General features: G+C 48.4%; 1 protein-coding gene across 1 annotated transcript in view; it reads left to right on the forward strand.

The window, feature by feature from the left end:
* The first annotated feature begins 561 nt into the window (after positions 1–561).
* Positions 562–12,719, forward strand: part of PRXL2A (peroxiredoxin like 2A) — a 108,342-nt gene continuing 96,184 nt past the window's right edge. The window contains exon 1 of the mRNA XM_073596878.1: positions 562–719. The gene's annotated coding sequence lies outside the window, so the exon portion shown is untranslated. The remainder of the gene's footprint in view (positions 720–12,719) is intronic.

The raw sequence follows: 12,719 nt of genomic DNA on the forward strand, positions 1-12,719 counted from the left end.
GGAGTGATGATCCCTCTCTCTCCAGCACACACTATGTACACTGGAGTGAGGATCCCTCTCTCTCCAGCACACACTATGTACACTGGAGTGCTGATCTCTCTCTCTCCAGCACACACTATGTACACTGGAGTGCTGATCCCTCTCTCTCTCTCCAGCACACACTATGTACACTGGAGTGCTGATCTCTCTCTCTCTCTCCAGCACACACTATGTACACTGGAGTGATGATCCCTCTCTCCAGCACACACTATGTACACTGGAGTGCTGATCCCTCTCTCTCTCTCCAGCACACACTATGTACACTGGAGTGCTGATCTCTCTCCCCAGCACACACTATGTACACTGGAGTGATGATCCCTCTCTCCAGCACACACTATGTACACTGGAGTGATGATCCCTCTCTCTCCAGCACACACTATGTACACTGGAGTGCTGATCCCTCTCTCCAGCACACACTATGTACACTGGAGTGCTGATCCCTCTCTCCAGCACACACTATGTACATTTCAATTCATGGATTGAACTTCCGGATCACGTGAGTGTCAGTGTGGTGTGGCCCCGCCCCCTGAATATGCTCTATTAAATGTACAGGGAGAGTGTCAGGTGCTGTGTAACCTTGTACTGGGAGAGGAGAGGAGGGGAGAGGAGGGTGCTCTTCTATCCACACTGACAGCTCCGATCACAGGATATGCAGCTCTGCTCTTCTACAAATCACTTGTGTAAGTAGAATACATGGGAGGATCTATAGTCATTGCTGTTTTTTCTCCAGACACAGGGAGGTTGTGTGTTCTATTCCGAGGGATGATCCATAAAAATCTCCCTGTAGTGTTATCTCCTTATCATTCACAGGGGTTCAAAGATTACTCTGCATGTCACTAGTTCTCTATGAACAGCGCTCGGCTCTGGAGAGGGACAGATCAGTCTATGGGTTATGGAGAAGGGGGGACAGATCAGTCTATGGGTTATGGAGAAGGGGGGACAGATCAGTCTATGGCTTATGGAGAAGGGGGGGACAGATCAGTCTATGGATTATGGAGAAGGGGGGGACAGATCAGTCTATGGGTTATGGAAAAGGGGGGACAGGTCAGTCTATGGATTACGGAGAAGGGGGGACAGGTCAGTCTATGAGTTATGGAGAAGGGGGGACAGGTCAGTCTATGAGTTATGGAGAAGGGGGGACAGGTCGGTCTATGGATTATGGAGAAGGGGGGGCAGGTCAGTCTATGAGTAATGGAGAAGGGGGGACAGATCAGTCTATGGATTCTGGAGAAGGGGGGACAGATCAGTCTATGGATTCTGGAGAAGGGGGGACAGATCAGTCTATGGATTCTGGAGAAGGGGGGACAAATCAGTCTATGGATTATGGAGAAGGGGGACAGATCAATCTATGGGTCATGGAGAAGGGGGGACAGGTAAGTCTATGGATTATGGAGAAGGGGGGACAGATCAGTCTATGGATTATGGAGAAGGGGGGACAGATCAGTCTATGGGTCATGGAGAAGGGGGGACAGATCAATCTATGGTTCATGGAGAAGGGGGGACAGGTCAGTCTATAGATTATGGAGAAGGGGGGGCAGGTCAGTCTATAGATTATGGAGAAGGGGGGACAGGTCAGTCTATAGATTATGGAGAAGGGGGGACAGGTCAGTCTATAGATTATGGAGAAGGGGGGACAGGTCAGTCTATAGATTATGGAGAAGGGGGGGACAGGTCAGTCTATAGATTATGGAGAAGGGGGGACAGGTCAATCTATAGATTATGGAGAAGGGGGGACAGGTCAGTCTATAGATTATGGAGAAGGGGGGACAGGTCAATCTATAGATTATGGAGAAGGGGGGACAGGTCAGTCTATAGATTATGGAGAAGGGGGGGCAGATCATAAAATATCTTTTCCTATATAGAGGATGAGTGATAAGTGTGTTACCTCCACAATATGAAGAATTCAGCCTTTATATTGTGAAGGAGAACAGGTATTCCTAATGTGTAGAGGAGGAAAAATCCAAACTCTGTTTATAGCTGGATTCCAGCTTTGTCTTGTGAAGAAATGTGGGGTTTTGTGCGTTGATATTTTTCTGTGTTTCTCGGCACGTGTGCTTTCCATTTTCTCATCTGTGAAGGCAAACTTTGGTTTAGAAATAAAAACAATCTATTCCACTATGTATAAGTCTCTTCTATAGCTCTTAGCCTCCTTCAAGTCCCCAAACTCCATTTATTTTGGCACTGTGATGCCGCTTCCTGTTAGAGGGTGGGCTATGCTGGTTCTCCGTGGTCCCCGCTGTATGTAGAAACATAGTCACCTTCTCTTGTTGGCTCCTGAGATGGTCTATGCAGTATAGGATGTGTGGTGTCCATAGAACATAACCACAACTAATGGGCACGACTTCTTCCAAACAAACTGAAGTGAGGGGGAAAAGAAGAGATTTGGGCCAAGGAGGCAGAAAAATACAGTAAAATGCAGTTGCATGAAAAAATAGATTACAGGATATATTTTTTTTAATTATTTTGGATAGAGCGAGGGAGGGTTATAACCCTTGTCAATTTTGTTTCTGCCATCTGTGTCCTATTGGGGAGATTTCCCTTCACTTCCTGTCCCATAGCCTAACAGGAAATGAGAATCCCTCCAAAGTTTTGCCTTTAGTTATACTTTAAGTAAGGGATGTGGATGGGTTATTTTTGGAGAACAGGGGTATTGTTTAGTGCAGGATGGATTTGATTTAAATCATAATTTTTAAAGAGCAATTGACGTCTCTGTCCCGCAGCGTCTCCTCCTCTGACCCGCTGTTGACTTGCTGACTCTTACTCTGTCTGGAGAATCGGATAGGATCGGATGAAAATGGACAGGTGGTTTGTTTTCATCCGATCTCTATAGAGGAGAGCAGCGCTCTGACAGGTCCATCTCTGCACAGTGAGGGGAGACGGACCTGTCATCCGCCTGCTCAGCGGGGATCAGCAGATCGCTCCACCGCTGAGCAAAGCGGAGTCTGTACATGGACAAGCCTAATAGGTCAATCACACATAGTTGGAAAACTGCAAATTATTTTTTTTCATTAAAACATTAACATTGCCATGCATATTATCTAAGCTTGCAGAGTTTGGATTCATTGAATGAGTTTACCAAAAATGTAAATATTGTAGAATATACAGCCTCATGCTACATAACTAAGTTCTATTTCATGCTGAATAAACTAAATTAATATTGTATCTTAAATAGAACCATCTTTAGATAGATTTTTACTCCAAAAGCTATTTATTAAAATACATTTGATAAAAATAAAAAAATGCGGTTTAAATAAAAAAAATACGGTCTAAATAAAAAAAAAAATATGGTTTCTTTTTTTTTTTATTTTTAAAAAAAAAATCATTGATTTTTCTCCACCCTGGTTTAGTGTCACTAAATGCACTAATTTAAAGAGGAAGTAAACCCTGGTGGGTTTTACTTCCTCTGTCGTTCCCTGCAAAGTAAAAGCATAATGGGCTAGTATGCATCGCATACTAGCCCATTATGTGGCACTTGCCTACAATCGAAGCCCGCGATGTCCCCGCTGGTGGAAGCATCCACCTTCTGCCCTCTTCCTTCTGGGACTCCGGCCCTAGACTGGCTCTAGGCTTACCTATAGGTAAAAGTGACGCAGGAGGGTTTACAACCCACTTTAACCACTTGCCGACCGGGCCATAGCTGAAAGAAGGCTGCATCACGGTCGGCTAGTTCTGGGTGGACGTCCGTGGGACGTCATCCCAGAATCCTGCTCTCGCACGCCCCCTGGGGAGCGCACCCGAGAACTTCTGTGACCGCCGGGTCCTCTGGCATCACGGATCACGGTAAACGGCCGCTGATCGCGGACGTTTACCATGTGATCGCTCTGTCAAATGACGGAGCGATCACATGTAAACAAAGTGGCGTCATGTCATGACGCCGGTTCCTCCCTCCCCTCTGTGTACTGATCGGTACAGTGCGAGGGTAGAGGGGGAGGGATCGGATGGCAGCACCGCTGTGGGCTGCATGTGTAGTGCTCACAGCGGTGCTCAATGACAATTACAGTCACATCCATCCATCCCTCCATGCTCAGCCATCCCTGCAATATACTCTGCAATATACCCTGCAATACTCTGCAATATACCCCGCAATACTCTGCATTATACCCCGCAATACTCTGCATTATACCCCGCAATACTCTGCATTATACCCCGCAATACTCTGCAATATACCTCGCAATACTCTGCAATATACCCCGCAATACTCTGCAATATACCCCGCAATACTCTGCAATATACCTCGCAATACTCTGCAATATACCCCGCAATACTCTGCAATATACCCCGCAATACTCTGCAATATACCTCGCAATACTCTGCAATATACCCCGCAATACTCTGCAATATACCCCGCAATACTCTGCAATATACCCTGCACTACTCTGCAATACCCTGCAATACCCTGCAATACTCCGCAATACCCTGCACTACTCTGCAATACTCTGCAATACCCCGCAATACTCTGCAATACTCCGCAATACCCCCGCAATACCCCGCAATACCCTGCAACACTCTGCAATTTTTAACCACTTCCCGCCCGCCATCATATGATGTCCTTGATTTGTGTAGGGATATCTGAATGATGGGTGCAGCTACAGGCATCATTCAGATATCAGCTTTTTCAGCCGCCGATTCCCTACACCATAAGAATGATCATAGCGGCTGTTCCACTGCTTGATTGTTCTTATGGGAGTCGAGAGGAGATGCCCCCCTTTCCTGCCACCCTCCGGTGCTTCTACCGACTCACCGCTACGATCAAAGCCAGGATTGTTTTTTGTTTTTTTAAATTTCAGGCTTCCCAGCCTAGAGGTGAGATGTGGGGTCTTATTGACCCCATATCTCACTGTAAAGAGGACCTGTCATGCCATATTCCTATTACAAGGGATGTTTACATTCCTTGTAATAGGAATAAAAGTGATGAAAAAAAATTTTGGGGGGGAAAAAAGTGTCAAACTAAAATAAATAAAGTAAAATGAACAATAAAAAAAAAAAAATGCAGAAGCGAATGCATACGTAAGTCCCGCCCACATATGAAAACGATGTTCAAACCATACATGTGAGGTATCGCTGCGATCGGTAGAGCGAGAGTAATAATTTTGGCCCTAGACCTCATCTGTAACTCAAAACTTGTAACCAGTAAAATATTTTAAAGCCTCACCTATGGAGATTTTTAAGTAGCGAAGTTTGGCACCATTCCACGAGCGTGTGCAGTTTTGAAGGGTGACATGTTAGGTATCTATTTACTCGGCGTAACTTCATCTTTCACATTATGCAAAAACATTGGGTTAACTTTACTGTTTTGTTTTTTTTTAAAGCACAAAACAGTTTTTTATTTTTCCAAAATACCGTGTGAGATAAAAAGTTCCACCAACCGCCATTGTATTCTCTAGGGTCTTTGCTAAAAAAAATATATATAATGTTTTGGGGTTCTATGTAATTTTCTAGGAAATAAATGATTATTTTTACATGTAGGAGAGAAATGTAAGAATTGGCCTGGGTGCTCCAGAACGCCTGAAGGCGCTCCGTGCATGTTGGGCCTCTGTATGTGGCCACGCTGTGTAAAAGTCTCACACATGTGGTATCGCCATACTCGGGAGTAATAGCAGAATGTCTTTTGGGGTGTAATTTGTGGTATGCATATGCTGTGTGTGAGAAATAACCTTCTAATATGAAAATTTTGTGAAAAAAAAAAAAAGAAAAAAAAAAATCTTGATTTTGCAAAGAATTGTGGGAAAAAATGACAATTTCAAAAAACTCACCATGCATCTTTCTAAATACCTTGGAATGTCTTCTTTCCAAAAAGGGGTCATTTGGGGGGTATTTGTACTTTTCTGGCATGTTAGGGTCTCAAGAATTTAGGCCGTCAGTACTTCAGGTGTGACCAATTTTCAGATATTGGAACCATAGCTTTTGGACTCTATAAGGCTGGGTTCAGGCTGGGTTCACACTGGTCCGACAAACGCTCCGACATTGGGAGCTCATGTCGCATGACGTGTGAAATTTAATGTTTCCCTATGGGAGCCGTCCTAACTGGTCCGACACAAGTCGTTCCGACTTTAGAAATGCTCCCTGTACTACTTTGGTCCGACTTTGATCCTACTTCAGTCTATTGACTATCATTGAAGTCGGATCAAAGTCGGATTGCCGTCTTGCATGATCCGACTTTGGCACGCGACTTGTGCTCAGATGTTCTTGAGGGGGAACTCCGCGCCAAATTTTAAATAAAAAACCGGCATGGGTTCCCCCTCCAAGAGCATACCAGGCCCTTGGGTCTGGTATGGACCTTGAGGGGAACCCCCTACGCCGATAAAAACGGCGTGGGGGTCCCCCCCAATCCATACCAGACCCTTATCCGAGCACGCAGCCCGGCCGGACAGGAATGGGGGTGGGGACGAGCGAGCGCCCCCCCCCCTCCTGAGCCGTACCAGGCCGCATGCCCTCAACATGGGGGGTTGGTGCTTTGGGGGAGGGGGCGCGCTGCGGCCCCCCACCCCAAAGCACCTTGTCCCCATGTTGATGAGGACAAGGGCCTCTTCCCGACAACCCTGGCCGTTGGTTGTCGGGGTCTGCGGGCGGGGGGCTTATCGGAATCCGGGAGCCCCCTTTAATAAGGGAGCCCCCAGATCCCGGCCCCCCACCCTATGTGAATGAGTATGGGGTACAGCGTACCCCTACCCATTCACCTAGGAAAAAAGTGTCAATTTAAAAAAAAAACACTACACAGATTTTTAAAGCATTTTATTAGACAGCTCCGGGGGTCTTCTTCCGACTTCGGGGGTCTCTCCGGTTCTTCTCCACGCTCTCCGGATCTTCTGCCGGGCTCCTCCGCTCTCTTCTGCTCTTTTGCCGCTCTTTTGCTAAAGCGGAGGAGCCCGGTCTTCAATCTTCTGCCTTCTGCCTTCTGCCTTCTGCCCTCTTCTCCTGATGTTGACACGACGCTCTCTGGGGCTAGAATGCTCTCTGTGCGCTCTGCTCTGACTTATATAGGCGGTGACCCCGCCCCCTTATGCCGTCACAGTCCCTGGGCATGCTGGGACTGTGACGTTTTAGGGGGCGTGGTCATCGGGTGATGACCACGCCCCCTAAAACGTCACAGTCCCAGCATGCCCAGGGACTGTGACGGCATAAGGGGGCGGGGTCACCGCCTATATAAGTCAGAGCAGAGCGCACAGAGAGCATTCTAGCCCCAGAGAGCGTCGTGTCAACATCAGGAGAAGAGGGCAGAAGGCAGAAGGCAGAAGATTGAAGACCGGGCTCCTCCGCTTTAGCAAAAGAGCGGCAAAAGAGCAGAAGAGAGCGGAGGAGCCCGGCAGAAGATCCGGAGAGCGTGGAGAAGAACCGGAGAGACCCCCGAAGTCGGAAGAAGACCCCCGGAGCTGTCTAATAAAATGCTTTAAAAATCTGTGTAGTGTTTTTTTTTTAAATTGACACTTTTTTCCTAGGTGAATGGGTAGGGGTACGCTGTACCCCATACTCATTCACATAGGGTGGGGGGCCGGGATCTGGGGGCTCCCTTATTAAAGGGGGCTCCCGGATTCCGATAAGCCCCCCGCCCGCAGACCCCGACAACCAACGGCCAGGGTTGTCGGGAAGAGGCCCTTGTCCTCATCGACATGGGGACAAGGTGCTTTGGGGTGGGGGGGCCGCAGCGCGCCCCCCTCCCCCAAGGCACCACCCCCCATGTTGAGGGCATGCGGCCTGGTACGGTTCAGGAGGGGGGGGGCGCTCGCTCGTCCCCACCCCCATTCCTGTCCGGCCGGGCTGCGTGCTCGGATAAGGGTCTGGTATGGATTGGGGGCGACCCCCCACGCCGTTTTTTCGGCGTAGGGGGTTCCCCTCAAGGTCCATACCAGACCCAAGGGCCTGGTATGCCTCTGGAGGGGGAACCCATGCCGGTTTTTTATTTAAAATTTGGCGCGGAGTTCCCCCCTAAAGATTCATACCAAACACAGTGCCGGCATTGGCGGGGATCCAAGTCGGATCCCCGTTCATTGAAAGTCGGACACATGCCGGCTTCATGTCGCAGGGCAAAGTCGGATCCAAAGTAGGACGGCTGTCGTGTCGCACCAGTGTGAACCCAGCCTCACACTGGTCCGACAAACGTTCCGACATTGGGAGCTCATGTCGCATGACGTGTGAAATCCAATGTTTCCCTATGGGAGCTGTCCTAACTGGTCCGACAAGTCGTTCCGACTTTAGAAATGCTCCCTGTACATTGTACATTAGCCTTAATTTTCTAAGCCCCTTTCCAAAATAATTCTTTTATTATCCATCATATTAGCTCTATCGAAATCTACATCGCCCAAACAGGTCCTCAAAATACCCTAACAAAAATGAAGATGGAAGCCGGAGAGGACCTTGAACACAATTGACTATCATTGAAGTCGGATCAAAGTCGGATCGCCGTCTCGCATGATCCGACTTCGGCACGCGACTTGTGCTCAGATGATCTTGAGGGGGAACTCCGTGCCAAATTTTAAATAAAAAACCGGCATGGGTCCCCCCCCCCAAGAGCATACCAGGCCCTTAGGTCTGGTATGGACCTTGAGGGGAACCCCCTACGCCGAAAAAACGGCGTGGGGGTCCCCCCCAATCCATACCAGACCCTTATCCGAGCACGCAGCCCGGCCAGTCAGGAATGGGGGTGGGGACGAGCGAGCGCCCCCCCCCTCCTGAACCGTACCAGGCCGCATGCCCTCAACATGGGGGTGTTGGTGCCTTGGGGGAGGGGGGCGCGCTGCGGGCCCCCCCACCCCAAAGCACCTTGTCCCCATGTTGATGAGGACAAGGTCCTCTTCCCGACAACCCTGGCCGTTGGTTGTCGGGGTCTGCGGGCAGGGGGCTTATCGGAATCCGGGAGCCCCCTTTAATAAGGGGGTCCCCAGATCCCGGCCCCCCACCCTATGTGAATGAGTATGGGGTACATCCCCTACCCATTCACCTAGGGAAAATGTGTCAATTAAAAAAAAAACACTACACAGATTTTTAAAGTAATTTATTAGACATCTCCGGGGGTCTTCTTCCGGCTTCGGGGGTCTTCTTCTGACTTCGGGGGTCTCTTTCCGGTTCTTCTCCGCGCTCTCCGGGTCTTCTCCCGGGCTCCTCCGCTATCTTCTGCTCTTTTGCTATAGCGGAGGAGCCCGGTCTTTGGTCGTCTGCCTTTGCCCTCTTCTCTTCTTCTGATGTTGACAGGAGGCTCTCTCCGGCTGGAATGCTCTCTGTGCGCTCTGCTATGGCTTATATAGGCAGTGACCCCGCCCCCTTATGCCGTCACAGTCCCTGGGCATGCTGGGACTGTGACGTTTTAGGGGGCGTGGTCATCACCCGATGACCATGCCCCCTTATGCCGTCACAGTCCCAGCATGCCCAGGGAGAGAGCGTCATGTCAACATTGGAAGAAAAGTAGAAGGCAGAAGTCCGGGCCACCGCTAGCAATAGAGCTGTAGAAGATAGCGGAGGAGCCGGCAGAAGATCAGGACACCGGGAGGAGATGCCGGAGAGACCCGGAAGTCGGAAGAAGACCCCGGAGCTGTCTAATAAATTACTTTAAAAACCTGTGTACTGTGTTTTTTTATTGACACTTTTTTCCCCAGGTGAATGGGTAGGGGTACCATGTACCCCATACTCATTCACAAAGGGTGGGGGGCCGGGATCTGGGGGCCCCCTTATTAAAGGGGGCTCCCGCATTCCGATAAGCCCCCCGCCCGCAGACCCCGACAACCAACGGCCAGGGTTGTCGGGAAGAGGCCCTTGTCCTCATCAACATGGGGACAAGGTGCTTTGGGGTGGGGGGGCCTGCAGCGCGCCCCTCTCTCCCAAGGCACCAACCCCCCATGTTGAGGGCATGCGGCCTGGTACGGTTCGGGGGGGGGGGGGTGCCCGCTCGTTTTTTTATTTAAAATTTGGCGCAGAGTTCCCCCTCAAGATTCACACCAAGACATCCGACATTGTGTTATTTCCTGCCCCCTGCTGTAGCCCCTCCCATTGTGTGTTAGTTTTAATTGGTCAAAGGAAAAGTATACTATCTGAAAAGTCGGATCAAAGTAGTATCCTGTTCATGAAAGTCGGATGGATGTAGGACCAATGTAGGATCAATGTAGGACTGATGTCGCAGAGCAAAGTAGGATGAAAGTCGTACTACTGTCGTGTAGTATAGTGTGAACCCAGCCTCACTTTCACAAAGACCAAATAATATCCACCGATTTGGGTTATTTTTACCAAAGATATGTAGCAGTATAAATTTTGGCCAAAATTTACGAAGAAAAATTACTGATTTGCTAAATTTTATAACAGAAACAGAAAAATTCATTTTTTTACCAAATTTTCAGTCTTTTTTCTTTTATAGCGCAAAAAATAAAAAAACCAACGGTGATTAAATACTACCAAAAGAAAGCTCTATTTGTGTGAAAAAAAGGACGCAAATTTCATATGGGTACAGTGTTGCATGACTGAGTAATTGTGATTCAAAATGTGAGAGCACCGAAAGCTGAAAATTGGTCTGGTTAGGAAGGGGGTTTAAGTGCCCAGTGGTCAAGTGGTTAAACTACTACGATACTATGATAAACAAATTCCCACCCGCAGTGAAAACACACTCTTCTACGGAATCGAGCGGGGCTGCCATTCATGAATGCCATCCCCACACATGTAAAATTGCAGTGCGGTAACTGCAGGGAAATCGCATGGTCAAAAAAACATGCAATTTCCCTGCAGGCCGCGTTTTTGAAACGATGCATTCACCTTTTTTTGTGGAAATGCAGGCACGGCAGCCCATTCATTTGAAAAGCGGCATGCAAAAACGCTAAGGCCCCTTTCACATGATAGGCCTTTTTTCAGGCGGATCTGAGTGGGCCACCCATTGACTTCTATGGGGAGGCGGATATCAGGGGAGATATGTCCGCTGACACCCGCCTGCCATCTGATCCATTCAAAACAGACGGATGGCGATATACGTTCGTCATCCATCCAGTGGATCGGATTAATAATGGACAGGCAGATCCGTTTTCATTCGATCCCCCATAAAGGAGAGCGGGACTCTGACAGGTCCGTCCCCACACAGTAGAGACGGACCTGTCATCCACTGGCTCATTGTGGATCAATGAAGAGATCTCCCGTTGAGCTGGCAGAGTCCGCTGAGCGGATCCGCCCCATGTGAAAGGGGCCTAAGGTGTTAACCTAGCATATTTCTGCAACAGGTGCAGCCAGGTGTTTCTGATTAGCTGTGGACAGTAATGCCCCTTTCACACAGGTGGACTGATTGGGTCAGCCTGTCAGTTTTTCAGGTGGACCCAATCGGATCATCCATTGCCCTCTATGGAGAAGCACATGTGTCCGTTTACACCCAACGACATCCAAACTGTTCCTATCTGCTAAAAACAGAAAGATTGGAGATTGGTTTCCCATCCGTCTGGCGGATTGGTTCGGATGACAGTCGGATGTAAACAGACAGGTGGATCTTTTACATCCGATCGCCCTATTGGAGAACAGGCTGTGTCCATGTCTACTCTGCATAAGCAGAACGGACACGGACCTGTCATTCACCTGCTCAGTGGGGATCAGCAGACAAATCCCCCCCCCCGGTAAAAGGGAAGATCCGCTGGCAGAGTCTGCTTGTGTGAATGAGCCCTGAGGCTGTACAAGTCAAGGACAGGTTCTGCAGCTGTCCACGTGAGCAATTGTGATTACACGTGGATATAGACAGATGAGTGGCTCTGTATGTGGACTTGTTTTCCTCCATAGACACTCCTATGTTTTTACCTGCAGGCAGTCACTCCATGTGCAATTACATGCAGACAGCTGGGGTGCCTACCAGTCTGTCATTGATTTGTAGAGATTGAGCAGCCGCAGCTAATCGGGAACACCAGGCCATACACACCATAGGAAAACGCTGATATGGGGATACATGAATGAACCGTACATTTTTTTCTACAGTCAATAAAGTCCCCATCATGTTATCCTTTGTGTCCATGCACACATTGGCTGTTATCAGCAGTTTTTGGCTGGGGCGTTTTATAGCTTTTAAAAAAAAAAAAAACAAACAAAACTAGTGGGTTCTGAGAGGAGTTTTTCAGCTGTAAAAACACTCTAACGTAAAAAAAGCGCTGATAAATGTTCAATCGCGGCTCACCAGTGTTTTTTAACGTTTTCGATCCATTGAAAAAAAAAAAATGTTAAAAAGAAAAACGCTAACGCAGAAAAACGCTAAAAAACGCTGCAAAGCTCACTGCAAAGCTACTGGCGTTTTTATAACATCATTTTAACGTCCAGGGTACATGAGACCTTAAAGCTGAACTTTGAGTTGCCACCTCATCCCTTTAAGCCCGAACACATATTAATTACACAGGTTCTGAGGCTAGTTTGATGCGGATAAGTGAGTTTAATTAACACCTTAATCTGCCTCAGAACCGGTGTAATTAATATGTGTTCGGTTTTAAAGGGATGAGGTGGCAACTCTAGCTGAACTCCAGGTTGGAGAAAAGCTCCCCTCGTAGTGAAGCTGAACTCTGAGCACAAACACTTTCACCTAAAGCGGAGTTCTAGCCTGTAAAAAAATAAAGTAAAATGAAAGCGGCTACAAGTACTGTAGCTGTTAACTTTTCATAAGGACACTTACCTGTCCAGGGATCCTGCGACGTCGGCACCCCGAGCAGATTCGTTAATCTGCTTCAGGTGCAGACGCCGGCATTGCA

The sequence above is a fragment of the Aquarana catesbeiana genome, linkage group LG08, assembly GCF_042186555.1.
Source record: "Aquarana catesbeiana isolate 2022-GZ linkage group LG08, ASM4218655v1, whole genome shotgun sequence".
NCBI classification, from domain to species: Eukaryota; Metazoa; Chordata; class Amphibia; order Anura; family Ranidae; genus Aquarana; species Aquarana catesbeiana.